Source organism: Crocuta crocuta, unplaced genomic scaffold, assembly GCF_008692635.1.
Source record: "Crocuta crocuta isolate KB4526 unplaced genomic scaffold, BGI_CrCroc_1.0 scaffold89, whole genome shotgun sequence".
In the NCBI taxonomy this organism is placed as follows: Eukaryota; Metazoa; Chordata; class Mammalia; order Carnivora; family Hyaenidae; genus Crocuta; species Crocuta crocuta.
Genome location: NW_027551559.1, coordinates 3,276,496 through 3,294,331, shown reverse-complemented (window position 1 = coordinate 3,294,331; position 17,836 = coordinate 3,276,496). Strand labels below are relative to the sequence as shown.

Genomic DNA, 17,836 nt, shown 5'->3' with positions numbered 1-17,836 from the left:
TTCTCTGCCTGACTTATTTCGCTCAGCATAACACCCTCAAGATCCATCCATGTTGCTACACAGGCCAGATTTCATTCTTTCTCATTGCCATGTAGTATTCCATTGTATAGATAACCACATCTTCTTGATCTATTCGTCTGTTGATGGACACTTAGGTTCTTTCCATGTTTTGGCTATTGTTGAGAGCCCTGCTGTGAACATTGGGGTACGTGTGCCCCTATGCATCAGCACTCCTGTGTCCCTCGGGTAAATTCCTAGCAGTGCTATTGCTGGGTCCTAGGGGAGTTTTACTGTTAATTATTTGAGGAACCACCACACTGTTTTCCAGAGGGGCTGCACCAGTTTACATTCCCACCAACAGTGTAGGAGGGTGGGCAGGCACATTTCTGATCACCAATAAATACTTTTATTTATTTATTTTTACAACATAATAGGTTTATATTTAATATAGTACTTTTCACCATGGAGATGTTATTCAGTTAATATAGAGGGTTTTTTTTAACATTAAATATCTTTTTCATTTAAATGTCCATGTAAAGTATTTTTTACATTATATATTTTCTCCATTTTAACATTAGATACACTGAGTACATTTTTCTTATCTCCTCCCAATCAAAGAAATAAAAATTTTAATTTCTGAATGTATTTGATACCTAAGTGCAATATTAACTTGGGATATCACAAAACAAAAATCTAATAAAAATATGGAGAGGAGACTCCTCAGTGATGCAGGAGGCAGTGGTAATTTCCTAAAATTCTGGATAAGGGTTTCCTTCTTCCGATTTCATGCGCTTTGAGAATTCCAAAACTTTGAAATAATATGTAAATTTCAGTCACCTGACTTCTTTGAGCCTGTTTCTAACTAATACATATGAATTACAGACTGCTTTTTTTCAGTGCATCTTTTGTTGTGAAAACTTGTTTTCCCCATTTAACATGTATTGTTGTGTCCGATTCGTGAGTCCCCAGAGACCACCAAGGAGCCGACACCGATGCAAGTACAAAAGGGTCTTTATTACAAGCTCTAGGAGGGGCTCACCCATCTCCCGGTGTCGTGGCAGCAGGGTGAAGCCCCGAACAATAGTGAGCAGGGTTTTTAAGGAGTAAGGGATGGGGGTGTTACAGTGTACATGTTGTATGTACAGCATCATTACATAAGCTCCAATTACAATTGTACAGCACCCATGGTAACAGCTTTGACCATTCAGTATCTGTGAGGTGTCTGTTACCTTTGGCGGGGACCCAATCATGACCTTTGAGTATCTTTTGAAAATGACTAATTATGAGGTGAGTTCAAAGGGCCTACGTGGGGTTTAGGCAAGTGGTGAGTAATTGGTTAATTTGTCTGCAGTTCCCAGCCCTGACTCAGACCACAGGAATGTTTAGCTTATCTGAGAGCGGTCGGAGGGTGGTTTTAGCCTTGAACAATCTGAGGCTTTTTCTGGAACTGGGGCTACATGTAGCCTGAGGTTGTTCTTAATGGAGGCCTTAATCTCAAAATGACATTACTTAGGCTCTTCAGTATCAGTTTGTTTCCATTTGCAGGGAGACAAGAATGTGAAAATACCCTATTTCTTGTGAACTTTCAGACACTAAAGATCAGTTTTTAACCTCAATAATTCACAAAGGTTTTCTGGGCAAGGTCTGATTCAGAAGGTCCATCGAAATCACATTTGTCCATTTCTCTTTCGTGCATATACCCCAAACAAGCACTAACGCCACACCTAACAAGAAAGCGACTGCGTCTCCAGCTTCTACTGCTTCAACAACAGGCAGCACCAAAAGCAGTGAAATGAGCACCAAGAACATCTGTGCGGAAACTGAAGCCATGATGTTGGGATCTTCAGGTATCTGGATCTTGAGGGCAGAAAATTTCAGAGAAAGTATTTATGTATAATTCTATCTGATTTGAAATACTCCCTTGCTGGAGTTCCAGATGCTGAGGCTAAGAGATTCCACGTGACAGAGCCTTCCTGGAAGCAGCCGTTACAGGAATGGCCTGATCACCAATGAATATTTTTTAAAAATAGTGCATAGTTTAGAGAAAATTTAAACAAATAAAAACACCCAGTTACAGTTTATTTTAATGTGCTTTAATATATCTGATCTAATTGTAGAACGATTGTCAATCACTGCTCAGTATGGTGCTTATTTTCATACAAGTTTAATTAATCGACTCTGATATGATTTTATTCCTCAGCGCTTGTCTTTTATTGGAAGATCCTAAACTAGTTTTTCCAGGTCTCAATACCCTATAGTCTTCTTTTGCCCCCATTTTTACCATGTGAAAGGAGCTCTGAGTACATTATGTGCAAATCCCTTGAGAACAGGCATTTTACTTCTTTGTACTTCCCTAACCGTCTCTATTAGAAATTGTCAATGAGTATATATGGATACATTGATCAATAAGTTGGTTGACAACTTATCAGGGAGATGAATGGTTGGCCCTCCCAAGAATCTAAATCTTTTGCTGCTAGTTGGTTCGTTTTTAGACCTAGCAGAAATAGAATAACAAAATTACACATTAAGATATGCTGGTTTATACGAACACGTTGAGGAGATCCCTTTCTGATAAGAACGGGGCCTCACATAAATTTCACTAATTGTTATAAGGTTTTTGCTCTCATTGGATAATTTTATTGAAACATTTTTAAAAAATGTTTATTTTTGAGAGAGAGAGAGAGACAGAGTGCAAGTGGGGGAGGGGCAGAGAAAGAGGGAGACCGAATCTGAAGTAGGCTCCAGGCTCTGCTTAACTGACTGAGCCAGGCACCCCAGGATATTTTTATAAAACTGTAATGTTGACCTTCATCTTTAAAATGCATTGTTTTTGGATACGTAGAGCATTAACCAACTTGGAAGTCTGTCTTGTTTTAAAGACAATTCTGGTGTTTTCAGAAAAGGTACCCATTCCACCATATTTAACCTGAATAGAGTGACATAAGTAACATTCAAAACAGAGGTAAAAAAATATTTCCCACTGTTACTCAGTGTGCTTTAATATCCTCTAGGTAAATTATTGTTTAAAATAGGCATGCATGAGAGGAAGTCTGGTGGGCCCAGGTGGGATGGAGCCTGTATGAGTTTCCTATTGCTGCTATAACAAATACTACAAACTCAGGGGCTGCAAACACCACAAATCCCTGATCTTACAGTTCTGGAGATCGGATGCCTGGAGTGAGCCCTACCGGGACAAAATGCACTTGTAGGATTGCCTCCCTTCTGGAGGCTTCAGGCTAGAATCCATTGCCTGCTCTTTTCTAGTTTTTAGAGTCCAACTATATTTTCCGTCTCTTGTTTCTGCCTTCCACTTCTACATGTGTCCTATTCTTACTCAGTCATTTTAAGAGGACCTAAACAGGAGTAATGATTATATACCTTTAATATTTCAAGGGAATGTACAGCGTGTACATGATAACACCAGCTCTCAAATCTGGATGAGTAATGAGACAAGATAGGAGAAGATACGGGGATTCTGGCAGCCTGACAAATGCCCCGTTGCGCACTCAGTGGCTGGCATGGCACCACATCTCCACTGCAGTCCCAGAGCGAATACGTTTATCAATTTTTATGTTTAAAAGTATTGTCTGTTCAAGTAGCATATTTAATATTACAAGTACAATGGAAATCAGTTAAAACTCCAACAGACACAAGTCCTATAATATCTTAAAGAAGAAGTAGCAAGTTGTGTCACTATCTGTAGGTTTACTTATAAACGTGTTGACTTCTCACTTATCCATCATGTCTCTCCCATTTCTTAGTAAACAGTGTAAGTGCTCTGGTCCCATTTAAGGACAACCACTTAAAATTATGCAAAAGCTGGCTGGAGAAATTTCTTCCCACACTGATTATTTGAGAATGTCAATTCATTTATTTAAGTTTCTGTTGGCTTGAGAAAGATCTCTGTTACTAAATTTTTTAACTAAATTGTTTTTGGACTTAAGGGGATTTAAGTCCAAAATGAGAGATGCTTGTCTCATTACCAATAAATATTAATAGAATGAGGAAATCTCTGTTCATCTGTAATTCCCAAAGATTATTCTAAGCACCATGTAAAGTGTTTCCCCACCTTCCCTTTCTTGCTCTTTCTTTTTTTTTTTCTTCAATATTTTAATTTATTTCTAGGAGAGAGAGAGAGAGACAGTGTGAGCAGGGGAGGGTCAGAGAGAGAGGGAGATACAGACTCTGAAATAGTCTCCAGGCTCTGAGCTGGCTGTCAGCACAGAGCCCGACATGGGGCTCGAACCCACGAACTGTGAGATCATGACCTAAGTGAAAGTCGGACGCTTAACCAAGTAAGCCACCCAGGTGCCCCCCTTTCCTGCTCTTTCTGACTCTCTGTTTACTCTGATTCCCACTTCATCGAGTGTCCAATGTTATTATGCAGTTCCCAAAGTCTTTCCTTCTATGTCCCTCCAGCATCTTCCATGAAACCTTGGAGATCTTACCTTGGGAAAAATGTCATCAGGTTCCAGTTATCACACATCTCATAACCCAGATCTAGTCAATGTACCTTATTCCATTAATCTTTCTGGAATGGCTAGAAGTATAATACTTTAACTAGGATTCTTTAGAACACAAATTTCCTAGCATGAAAGTGTTGTCATGTAAAAGCTGTGTTTAATTGCCAAATAAACCTTGGAAATTCATGATGTATGTTGGCATGTGTGAAAACAAAATACTCCAAATAACTTGTCTAATGTCATTCAGTATCTCCCATGACATTGCTTCAAGAATTAGGGACAGCCTGAGACCACGCTTAAAAGATCTTTAAAAATGATCTGTCTTCCTCAGTGATGAGCAGGCAGTAAAACATTTTGGGAAGAATCAGCAGAAAATGAGGCAGAGAAGTTACTCTTTTGGCACGTTAGGAAGATTTTTAATAGCAAGTATTGGAAAACGCAACCCAAACTTTGGCATAAAAAAATTAAGCATTCTTAAAAAACTTGAACATCTTGAAAAACTTAAGAGTAGACCTGTTTCAGGTGGGGCTTGGCTCTTCAATAATAAGTGATAGAAATGTCAACTCAATGTTAAGCCAGAAATGGGGACTTATTGGTTCATTTATTAAAAAAGTCAAGGTGAGGTTCTGCCAAGGCATTCTAACATGACCAGAAGGGGATAGGTTTCTCTCCATTTCTGGCTCTGACTTCTGTTACTTTGGCTTCATTCTAAGGACTCTTGTGATCTTTGCAAGCAACTGGCTCTTATCTCCTTTATTGCTAAAGAACACTCAAGAAAAGTCTTCTTGCATTTCATTGGTTCTGATTGAATGATGTGATCATTTCTGAACCATTCACAGCGATGAGGGAAACACCATACTCTGGTTGGTCAGATATGAGTCCTGGGGCCAGGGCCAGGGCCACCTCCACCCATTGCACATCATTAGAGGGTGAGGGAGGAAGTGGTACCCACAGGAAAATTGTGCCATTATTACCAGAAGCAGAGTGAGTGAGTGCTTAGTGGTCAGAACTCAACCAATATCTACTGCACCAGAGAGGGAAACATTAGCCGGCCTGTCTTTGTCTGCATGTGTTTAAAGCAATTAAGTTGTATAGATCAGTACAAAGTGGTTACTGAATAATCCCAGAGCAGATTAGCATGTTGGTGCTGTGGGTACTCAAGATGCCTGCAGTTATCAGAAAATGTTAGAGAAAGATGTGCCCAGGATATGGGGCAAGGGTTACCCCCTGAAAATATGGCTGTCCAAACCTTACCTCACAGAGTGTGAGTCAGAGCTATGCTCCTTACTAGGCTAATTTCTGTAAGGGTTAAGGGTGTCTCTCCACTTAGCATAATACTTGGTGCAGAAGGGCTGGTGAGAAGACGTTTTTAGACTGAATTAATGAATATATTTGGAGAAGGGACTCAAAGGATGATCTTTTAAAAATTTTTTAAATTTATTTATTTATTTTGAGAGAGAGAGAGAGAAAGAGTGTGTGTGTACAAAGCAGGTGAGGGATAGAGAGAGGGAGAGAGAGAGAATCTGAAGCAGGTTTCACACCACCAGCATGGAGCCCAATGCAGGGCTTGAACTCAGGGACCATAAGATCATGACCTGAACCAAAATCAAGAATCATACGCTTAATCAACTGAGCCACTCAGGTGCCCCAAGGATGATCTTTTTTAAAAAGTATGTCTTAAGATGCTTGGAAAACACTCATGTCCAGTCAAATGGTGGATAGCTCTTGGACCACACTGTGCTAACGGAGGAAATCTCTAGCCTAATAGCTGTTCCCTAACATGTCTGAAGACTGTGTAAAGATAAGGACACAGGGTCTGGGAGGAGTCTAGGAAGGAAGGACAAGGGCCAGAACTTTTCAGGATCAGAGGCAGAGGTACCCTGTCCAACCTGACTCTCTGCAATTGCCTTGTCTCCTGTATCTGTGCTACAAATTCAGGCCTTTTTGGCCCTCCTAAACTTCGAGCTCTCCTCAACTCAGACAGGCCCTGTTTTCCTCTCTGTTCCCTGGCCATGTGCTGATGTAATCACTGGGGTCACCTCATTTCCTTCTTCTCATGGACCATAATCCAGTGCAGGCCTTTGTCCAAACCCTTTGCATATATTTGGTCTAGTCTTCTAGGTGTTTAAGGTTGGGAGGGGTGCAGGAGGGGTGGCAGTGGTAAATCCAGCCTCTGTTACTCCATCTTGGCCCTGGATATTGACAGTGATCCATTGGATGGGATGAAGGTTGGGCCTTGGGAGAAGCATGGAATAGACAGAAACAGCAGTGATCTGGTTGACCACAGCATTCTGCCTGCTAGATGTCTTCCTCAGAGCTTCTCCTGGCTCACTGATGAATGCCCGTGGGTAAATGTGGGCATTTGTCAGATTTTCTAGAGGGTGGCACTGTTCGGACAGCTTTGCTTGGACTTAATCTAAGTCCAAGCCTTCCCAAGGCAGAGACCTGAAGACTTGCACCCTGTGCGGTCTTTGAGGCAGCAGCGTAGGTGCTTGGATTCAACCCAACAGCCTCTGCCATGGGATGTTTCAGTTGGGAAGTAAGTGACTCAAGAAGGGAAGCTCTAGGGAGAATCCATTCTCCCACAGCTGTCTGGCAAGGTCTCTCCACGGTGCAGAAGTCACGTGGGTGGGCTGTGCCGACACAGCCGTGTCCTCTGTGCCCAGGCAGCCCCGTGGCTGGGTTTTAGGTCCTGTGTCCTGAGCCTTACCCACAATTCTGTTTCCATAACCTTCCTAACAGTCCTGCAAACACCTCCTTTTTCTTCTCATCAGCCAGTCAACTACACTTATTTGGAAGACTCATTGTCTTGATTGTATTATTATTTGATTGAGTAGTGGATTATCACCAAAGATGTATGTGAAAAATTACATATTGCTTTATCAAATAAAGGAGGGGTAAGTTTAAATAGGCTCTTCCAAGTCGATCAGCATCCTTGCCTGAATTCCATCTGTGTATGTCATGGATTGATGCCGAAGACCAGAAAAAAGAGAAGGCATTTGTTATTCCAGGTCTTATCTCTCGCTCTTGTCAACTGTATTAAATTTTTCGGTTTGAAATAAAACCTCTTGTTAGTCAGTGATTGTTATTGGCTATTTTAATGACTGTGTCAGCACTATACAAATCATATATTTTCTGAACAAGTTTCCAAGCTTCATCAACATTTCCGGGGACGGACGTTTGTAATCAAGCTATAGGGCCAATTCAGTTGACAAATGTCTTTCCCTCATAGGAGGTTTGAAACAGCATCTGGTTTCATTAATTCTGTAACTTCTCATTCCCTTACATTCAGAACATGTACCCACACATTCTTTTGAAAGATGATCACCCTTGGTGTGGTGCAGAGACAAGGGCCATTTTTTTTTATGGGTAAATGCTCATCGTTTTAAGGAGCGTGAGCAGTGGTGGCTTATAATGGAAATCCCGATAGACTCTTACCTGTGTCAGTTGAGCCAGGATGCTAGTGGCAATAGGAAAGCAGCTCTCAGGAGTCTACTAGACAAGATGTGGTCATGGAAGATGGGAAATGCTGCTTTAATAAAGTGTCATTGATTTTTTCTCTTTTTAACAGAAAATAACTTATTTCTGGTCTGCAATTCAAAGCATAGCACTTGGAGTGTCTGATGTGAACTGCTCAGAGCAGAGGTATATATTCGAATGTCTGAATGGTCTGCTTCTCTCATCACCAAGAGATACTCAGGGAGATTTATATGGACAGAGCAGAAGCTACGTGTGTTATGCAAACCTTTGAAAGGGGATGAGAGAGAATGAAAGAAAACAAGCAAGTAAACGGATGGGCTGTGGACATAATAGGTGAGACATCGAACTAGACTTTGTTTATATTTGCGGGACATTGAGGGTGTTTCCAAATCATGTCTAAACTCAAAACCAAGGCATTATAACAAGTGAACCCTTTGTCGAGGTTTTTGTTTTGTGAAAAGCAAAACTGTAGGTATCGGAATAAGTTCACGGGAAGGGACCTAAAGGTCTGTCTAATATAATACTTTTATTTTGCCAATGGGGGCAACTGAGGTTCTGACAAGAAAGTGACCTGTTCGAGTTCACTTATGAGGGAGACAGCCCCAAGCTTAGAAGGCTGCCCCATAAAGGACAGAACATTGTGACCGCGTTAAGACTGAGGTGCTGACACTTGTCTAATGTATCCGCTGTAATGAATGACAATCTGGAGGGCAATTACAAGCTGAGGAGCATAAATCGTCCATCCTGCTAACACCAAGTTGAGCAACATTCTCTGCTGATAAAATTGTTCACTTCTGAAAAGTTGCCTGGAATTCCACATCCCTGAACAGGCTCCCTCTCCTATTGAACACGGGACCCGAGTGAAGCCTGACAAGGTCAAGTTTATTTTCTTTTTTAAATTTTTAAAATTTTTCTTAAAAACTTTTAAATGTTTATTCATTTTTGAGAGAGAGAGACAGAGTGGTTGCAGGGCAGGAGCAGAGAGAGAGGAAGACTTAGAATGTGAAGCAGGCTCCAGGCTCTGAGTTGTTAGCAAAGAGCCTGATGCAGGGCTCGAACCCACGACCTGTGAGATCATGATCTGAGCTGAAGTTGGACGCTTAACCGATTGAGCCACCCAGGCACCCCAACAAGGTCAGGTTTATGACAGTGACAAATGCTTCAGTGCTGACTCAAGAGGCCAAAAGGCAGGGCTGAAACAAACAAGGTGCAATCCAAGTGCAATTGAGGAGATCAGATGCATAGATCCAGTTAAAGGAGAGTGCGTCCTAATAATAGTAACTCACACTTGCAAAAACAAAACCAGCTAAACCTCCCAAAATAAAAACAACCTGGAGTTTTAGCTGATTCAAGGTTAGGATGCACCTAGCACATGATGTGACTATTGAAAACACTGAAAGAATACTTAGGCTGAATCATTCGGTCTCAGCGTCTAAGAGCAGAGAGAAGAGAATTTATATGTGAAATAGACACAAGATCAACACAAGAGGAAACTTTCTTGCACCTTTTTGTGTTAGTTCCGGCTGATGTAATTTGGCATGCTTCCCTGGAAGGGTGACAACATCTGGGTGACTGTCTGTCAGGGATGCTGTAAATTGGACTCTGCTTTGGACTAGATGGCTCCCAAGCTCCACTACAACTCAAGTATAAGACTCCAAAGGCCAACACAATCCTCCAAATCCCACAGCTAACCATGTGAACTTAGACAAGTTTTTTAACTTCTCTGAGATTCTCTTGCCTTGGCTGTGTGATCAAATGTTTTTTAATATTTTAAACCATTTTAATAACAAAATAACACTGACAGTTCAGAGTCTGCTTGCAATTCTCTTTCTCTCTCTCTGCCTCTCCCCTGCTCATGCAGGTGCACGCTCTCTCACTCTCTGTCTCTTTCACAAAATAAATAAATAAACATTAAAAAACATTTACAAAGGGGCGCCTGAGTGGCTCAGTCGTTTGAGCATCTGACTTCGGCTCAGGTCATGATCTCACATTTGGTGGGTTCGAGCCCCATGTCAGGCTCTGTGCTGACTGCCAGCTCAGAGCCTGGAGCCTGTTTCGGATTCTTTGTCTCCCTCTCTCTCTGACCTTCCCTGCTCACAACTGTCTCTCTCTCAGAAATAAATAAAACATTAAAAATTTTCAAAAAAATAAAAAATATTCACAAAAAGAACTTATCCAGTGGACAGAGCTGGTCAGGACAACCTCTTGGTACCTACTCATCCCCATGATGATAGAGCCCCACAAGCAATAAAGGCTTTAGTGTGGTGCTTCGTACACGATAATTTTTAAATACTTCGTGTCTCTTGTCTCTACTGCTTTCCATTCTTCCATCTCTAATAACTCATTCAGGAATGAGCATGTGACCCCACAATGACTAATGAGATGCCCTGGGATTTTTGCTGTGGCTTCTTTGACTTATTATTGCTTCATGGATTTGAAACTGAGAAGACAGATTTCTTGGAAGTTTTATTACATCTGAACTTGATTATGGCAGCCAGGACGGGTGGAGACAATTGAGAGATACAGACAAACAGGCCCATGGTAACTTGACCTGGTGCCTGAATCCAGCCATGCCTGGAGTCTGCTGACTTCTGGACTCTTCCATTACAGGAGTAAATGAATTCCATTTTGCTTTCTGAAGCCCGGGTCAGGTTTTTAGTCACGTGCAACAAAAAAATCTGTGACAGACGCAGGCCTTAAGGGAGACATTTTCACATCTTCATAGATATATTATTATCACTTAATGTGAAATGTCAACCTGGCCACCCATTTCTTCCACGCAAAGAGCTGGAGAAGCCCTTGCGTGCCCTGCTTTCCTTAATCATCTCTGGTTAGAGCCCAGGGCAGCAGCTGGCTTTGATTCATCAAGGACACGTAGATCAGAAAAGTTTACTTGTTATTTTTGGTGGCTCTTGGCTCAGAGATGGCACCTTTGAAGCCACAGCTGCTGGTTCTTTAGTTCCTCCTCCAGGTGCCAAACGCCTGATCAATAATGAATCCCTGAAATGTCTTCAAACTTAATTTAGCATCTGGCCAGAAGACGTAAACCCCAAGCCTGGGTCTTGTGGTGAGCCAACGCTGGAACGAAGAGAGAAATGCTGAGAACTGCTCAGTCACAATGTAGACTCAAGGGAGTTTTTCTTTTTCTTATGTTACACTGCTGCCATCATCTGCGTTCTAATTAAGTTAAACTTGTCAAAACTGGTATGTCACCAGATCTATGGTGCCGTCATTGGACAAGGTTGTCAGAATCACTCGGCTCTTTCTGGTGTCAGTTTAGGGAAGCAGAAACCCAGCAATCTGGTAAGAATACTGAAGTAACAATCTGTCCAGATGTAACACCAGAGAGGAAGGTTGTATAAGGCAGGAAAGGGGGTCTACAGTAAAGGTCAAGAAAGAGGTCAGGGCCACCTGGGTGGCTCAGTAAGCTAAGCGTCCGACTTCAGCTCAGGTCATGATCCCCCAGTTTGTGGGTTCGAGTCCTATGTCAATCTCTGTGCTGACAGCTCAGAGCTTGGAGCCTGTTTCAGATTCTGCATCTCCCTCTCTCTGCCCCTCCCCTGCTCACTCTCTTTCTCTCAAAAATAAACACTAAAAAAATTAAAGAATGAGGTCAGATTCTCCGTTACAATTAGATGTAATCTTACCTAAACAAATACATTAGTTTTCTGGGACTGCTATTGCAAATTACGGCAAACAGAGCGCCTTAAAACAAGAGAAATGTACCCTCTTACTCTTCTGGAGACTAGAAGTAAGAAATCAATGTGTGGGCATGGCTTGTTCCTTCCAGTCGCTCTGAGGGAGAATTTATTCCACGTCTCTTTGTTTCCGGTGGCTGCTGGCAATGGTTGGTGTTCCTTGGCCCATGGATGCATCCTTCCCATCTCTGCCTGCACTAGACCATGGGATTCTTCTCTGTCCTGTCTTTTAAAAGGACATGCTCTTTGGAATTGGAGTCCACCCTAATTCTGTATGACCTCACCTCCATCCTTACTTTGATCATATCTGCAAAGACTCTATTTCCACATAAGCTCACATTCTGAAGTTTCAGGAGAATATGACTTTGGGGGACACTATTCCACTCAGTAAGCAAAGTTAAGGCACTTGGTTACGGAATTTTAAAAAAATCACATTCTCCATCTCACTTATCAGATTGTTGAGTTTCTGCACCCCCAAATAGGACTGGAGAGAACATTCCCAGGCTCCTGAGGTGCCCAGGAAAGGCATGATCCTTGAAGAGGGCTGGGGGCTAATGGACGGGTTTGCACAGAGTGGGGGCTGAAGGGGAACAGAGAGATGGGGATGCCTTCCACCCAGAGCTCACCTGGAGCTGGGGGTAGAGCGCATGGACCCTTCCGGCCTGTCTTAGCAGGAACATGGGCTGAGTCAGGACATGCTGTGATGTTTGGGGGTAGCAACAGGAAGCTCAGTTTTGGAAGCTGCGATGTTCTTCAGTTGCCTGCTGAATGGCCTCAGGACTGTCAGCCTGCTTTCAAATACAGTTCTCACTGAGTCCCCATCAAGACTAGGATTTGTGCTCGAGGCCATGTTTGTTTTTAGACTTTTCCATAGGCTGATTGGCTTCCTCGGTGCCACCCTTTGATCCCTGAATTAGGCAGCTCTGCTGTAGCCAAATCACACAGACCAGAGGCTTAAACAAAAGAAATCCATTGTCCCAAGTTCTGGAGGCTGGTTTGGAGGCATCAGTAGGGTGGCTTTCTTCCAGGGCTTCTCTCCTTGGCTTGCAGGGATCATCTTTCCCTGGGTCCTCACTTCGTCTGCCTTCTGTGACTGTCTGTGTCCAAGTTTCATCTCATTTTAAGGCCGCCCGTCGTAAAAAACAAGGTGGATCAGGGTCCCCCTCAGTGGCCTCATTTCAGCTTACTTACCTTTTTAACAAGCCTCTCTCCAAATATGGATGCATTCTGAGACACTGGGTTTTATGGCTTGAGTGTGTGATTGGGGGGCATATTTCAGGGTAAGCCAATCTCTTTCACATTTTGATGCTGAGTGAGTAAAATGCATCCCCTTCTTTTCTGACACATTGCTCTCCCTAGACTCAAAGAAGCATTTAGACATGAGATGGGCAGACCATGAGGCAAAGCCAGAGTGGGGCCCTAGAATCATGACGCAGATCGGGAAGCGTGTGGGAATGGTGGGGGATGGGAGGCTTACCTCCAGGTGCTGTGAGAGCATTCTTGCCACGTGCCCTTAGAGAACCAGGCTTTGGGATCCCCTTTGGACATTTATACCTTGACTCCTGCCCATGCTGGGAACTTTCATCCACTCCTGCTGTCAGCAGACCAGACTGCACATAAGTCTATTTCACTGTACGTTGTGTGAGACTTAAAAATGTAAGCCTCCTGATTATAATTATGGTTCCCATTAAGAGCAGAATTTAATATAAGCCATGTTAATCAACTCTATGGGGGGAATCCTTTCACAAAGGATACATATATCACATCATGACATTGTACATTTGAAATATCTAACAGTTTTGGCAATTATACCTCAATAACCCTGGCAAAAAATTCAAATGCTGGGACTTTTTGTTATACTTTGGCAATGTCTTCCCTTTCCTCTACCTCCTTTACTTTTTATTTGCATTTAATCTATTCCCCCGCCCCCCACCTCGAGATGCATGAATGTTAATTAACATAAATTTAGCAAAAGAAATCTTTCTTTTTTGGACCGTAAATGTGTATGAGAATTTCCACCTGTTCAGAGATTCTGGAAGTATACGACTATAGGAAATACATGAGTTTATGCCCCTTCCCAAGAATTTAATACAAAGTAGATTGTTTTAGGGCTTTGTTTTAGGAATCTAGGTATTAATACAGCTGGAAGCCATTTTAAGACTGATTTTTACATAGACTCAAAGATGATATTATAGCAAGAGCCTCATGTGGTGGACTGAATAAAGCCCCCCTAAAGATGTTCAGGTGCTAATCTTTAGAACTGGTGAATACGTTACCTCACGTGGCAAAACGGACTTTGCAGATGTAGGTTAAAGGGCTTGAGTTGGGAAGACTATTAATGTCATCAGAAGGGTCTTTATATGAGAAAAGAGGGAGGTGGGAGAGAGAGAGAGAGAGAGAGGGAGAGAAAGATTTGGTTGAAGATGCCATTCTGCTGGCTTAAAAGATGGTGCCAAGGAACACAGTGGCTTACAGTTTCTGGAAAGAGTAAGGAAGTGGATTCCTTCCCATAAAGCCCCGGAAAGAACACAACTTGTCCTGCCAGAGCAGGGCAATATAAGCTCTGCTACGCGTACCCTTGGCCCAGTCCCTGCTGCTCCGCACTAGCGTGCGTGATGGCAGCGCCGCCCTCCACCTGGCGAGAAGCCGTCGCCTTCACGAGGACCTGCCACCTTGGAGGGCTGCGGGTGGTTCGCAACAGCACCGTGAGCCTTGTTAGGTCTGTCTCTCCCAAGGAGCGTGGTGTCATGGCTCTTACATGGTGACTTCAGTAAAGGTTGGCTTGTCGAGTGAGTGTTAGTAATGTTCATTCAGACAGCCATTTGTGGAGTCCTAAGCAGTGATGCGCAAGAGCTGTCCTGTACAGCTCGTAGAGCCGGATTGTTACATTGTCAGGAATATGTAAGCTGGATGTTACATACAGCCATCCTAAGTATCACATTGTATACATTTAGGGGTAAATGAATTACATATAAAAATAAAGATAATAAATAATCAGTGCCCATCACAACTTGATTACATTTTTATTACCTGTGCTCTTGAGGTGAAGTTATTTTTTCTGTTTTATCTGTGACCTGGAAATAACATGTTGCTACTTCCGGTTTTGCATTCAGTAGCATCAAATCGGCAGTGTGAAATTGGTCATGTGCACTTACAGCAGAGAAATTGGCAAGTGCTCTATAGGTCAAGGGGGTTTCTCTCTCTCTCTCTCTCTCTCCCTTCCTTCTTTCCTTCCTTTTTCTCCCCCTCTCTGTCTCCACTTCTGTCTCTCTCTCTCTCTCTCTTTCTCTCTCTCCATTGTCTACAGAGACTCCATTGTTAAACATTTAACAGCATGCCATTGACCATAAGTCTGATCTGATCTTCACAAAAACTGAAAAATGGAATCTGAACAGATATGAATACCTGCAATGTACTAACGGGGAAAGGGTGACCCAGAAGTTAACTAGCTTATACAGACAGGGCTTTTGGGTCTTATTCCCACTTCTTCACCATTATATACATATATTTTTATACATCTAGGATGATTGATATTAATCAAGTAATAAAGTTTTGAATTTATTTTTACTTTCTCTATTAAGCATTACGCCTTAGTAAAATAATAGCTGAAATTAAATCTGACTTTCAGGTCACAATGAGTAAATTGTTTAGTGTAAGTGTGTTCCAAATATTGCATGGGACAGTACTTAAACTAAAAATAATTATTGGCTTTTTCACTGGAATTCTATTTTAACTGGATGCCTATATATATATTTCTAATTTTTAAAAAATGTTTTTATTTATTTTTGAAGACAGAGCGTGAGCAGGGGAGAGTCAGAGAGAGAGGGGGAGACACAGAATCTGAAGCAGTGGATGCCTATATTTTTATTTGCTGGGCCTGGCGACCTTAATTAAATGAGATCTATGTACACGTATTAAGAAGATGGGAATGTTCCTTGATATAGTCCTATTAGATTTCCAAAATCTGATCTCCTCTCCTACTTATTATAGTCAGCTCTATCTTGCCAACTTTATGTCAAAATTAATGACATAAAATTCCTTGGATTACTTAGTAACTGGGCTAGTGACTGGATTCCCAATGATCTTTCCATCAATCTCGTTTCTGACTTTTTCAACATGTCTGGAACAGTCTATAAATAATAGAACCACTGAAAAGCATAGTTTTCCTTCCACCTATGTCCATTTCATAGCACAGCTTATGGGCCCTTTCTCCCAGGTCCCGACAGTGCCTTGTCAATGCCATTAGCACATGCCGTATCCGTTCTGTTATCGCCAGCTGTTTCTTTTTAAGTTTAAAAATTCTTGGGAAAACAAGTAAAGCTGCGCTTCAGAATCTTGGGTCTTGAGTGAACAGAAAATCTGGGTGGAATTCTTTCCTAACGGAGCTCATGAACATATCAGGACCCGGGAAGCAATACTTACTGGAGGGTCCAGTACAGCACCTGTCCCCAGGCACCGGGCAACTGGAAGCTGAAGCCATTCACCTGTTTCAACGTTGCATTTGCTGCGAATGCTCCCCGGGCTCTTTATCTTCACAGGGACCCAAGGACCAGTGTTGGCGAGCTCACCTCGGAAGTGTGGGGCTGGGAACTTGGGAAACAGAAGGCGGTAATGCCGCTGCATTGATAATGTGGAGGGGGGGGGGAGGGAGGGGGGAGGTGCCAGCAGAAGAGGAAGGGATAAAGGACCATGTAACTTGGAGACATTCCCATCCTGAAGCTGTGCATTTTCAAAGACAAACCAACAAAGAGGGAAGCTGCATCGTTGCTTAGTACACCTCACTTTCCCAAACCTTTAATCACCCTCCATTTGCTCTCTTTGGCTATAGATCATGAACGCATGAACAAAACTGCTTCAAAACCCCAAATCATCTAATATTGTTAGTGCCCTGAGGCAATGGTACAGTGTCAAACTCATATGCATTTGTAGCATATTTTACTCCTGATTAAAAAAAANGAGGGTCAGAGAGAGAGGGAGACACAGAATCTGAAACAGGCTCCAGACTCTGAGCTGTCAGCACAGAGCGTGACATGGGGCTCGAACCCACAACCGTAAGATCATGACCTGAGCTCAAGTCAGACGCTTAACCCACTGAGCCACCCAGGCGCCCCTTTTTGTCTTCATTTTATTGACAAACCAATGAAATATTGTGAAAAAGTTTAAATGTGTGATGCTCATGTAGTCATTGTTGAAGTTCATGCCAAGAATTACATTGTCTTACCTGTGGATCAAACCCTTGATTCAAAACCCCACTTTCACCACTACCTAGTATGGTCAGAGAGGTTGGTTGGTTTGCTTGCTTTTTTTTTTTTTTTTTTTAACTACTTCATTCTTTGTGTTTGAGGAGACAGTAGGTGCAGCCTGGTTGTTTACTATTGAACTGGAGAAGACACGGAGGTCACGTGCCCGCCTTGTCAGTCCTGTACTGGGTACTCATACTAGTTCTCTGTTTGGAGAACACGAGCTCATCACTTGGGAGGTTTGTTGTTTGTAACAAACTGGAGGTCCTTAATCTCTCAACTTCGTATGGCCAAGGATCATCCCCCCCACCCCAGATCCTTCTTTCTGTTTAACTCTGCAGGTTACAAAACAACATGTTGCCTAGAGAGGAGGTGATGTGTGTAAGTTCTTCTAACAAGCTCTCTGGAAGGAATGGAGACCAGTGCACTTTCATGAAGATCCTGACCTGAGAGGTGCCACCTTCCCTCTGGAGGGACAGAATCACCAGACAAGAAGGAAACTGGTTCTCCAAACAAAATACTCAGTGTCTTCAGACAGCCAAACCTCACTTCTCAAGGGCACAGCTCTCAAGGATGGGGTCAGTATCAGGCCCTAAAGAAGAGCTGAAGTCAGAGAAAGGAGCAAACCAAATAAATTGAGATTTATTTTGCTATTGAATTGAACCCCCACTTTTTTTTTTTAACAGTAGGTTTCCATAATGTGTGAGTCTTGTTCATATGAAATGGGGCATCAGTGGTTAACTTTCCCCAGTTTGCACCGAGTGTGATGTGATATCCGTGTCACTCTACTTCTTATGAGCCTGTTTGGGATTTTATCATCTAACTCACAATTGATCATTTGGATTAAGGCATAAATGTGTGGTATTAAACCTGAGTCAATATAAAATATCTTATTTTCAAATATAAGCAGCATTCAAGGTGGTGTAGTTTTAAGGGTCCCTTAGTCACTTGATCA

The 17,836-nt window shown here is 42.4% G+C and overlaps 1 pseudogene; it reads right to left on the bottom strand.

Moving 5' to 3' along the window:
* Window positions 1-1,667: 1,667 nt before the first annotated feature.
* On the bottom strand, window positions 1,668-1,830 carry LOC144219458 (small integral membrane protein 30-like; annotated as a pseudogene).
* Between the last annotated feature and the right edge of the window lie 16,006 nt (window positions 1,831-17,836).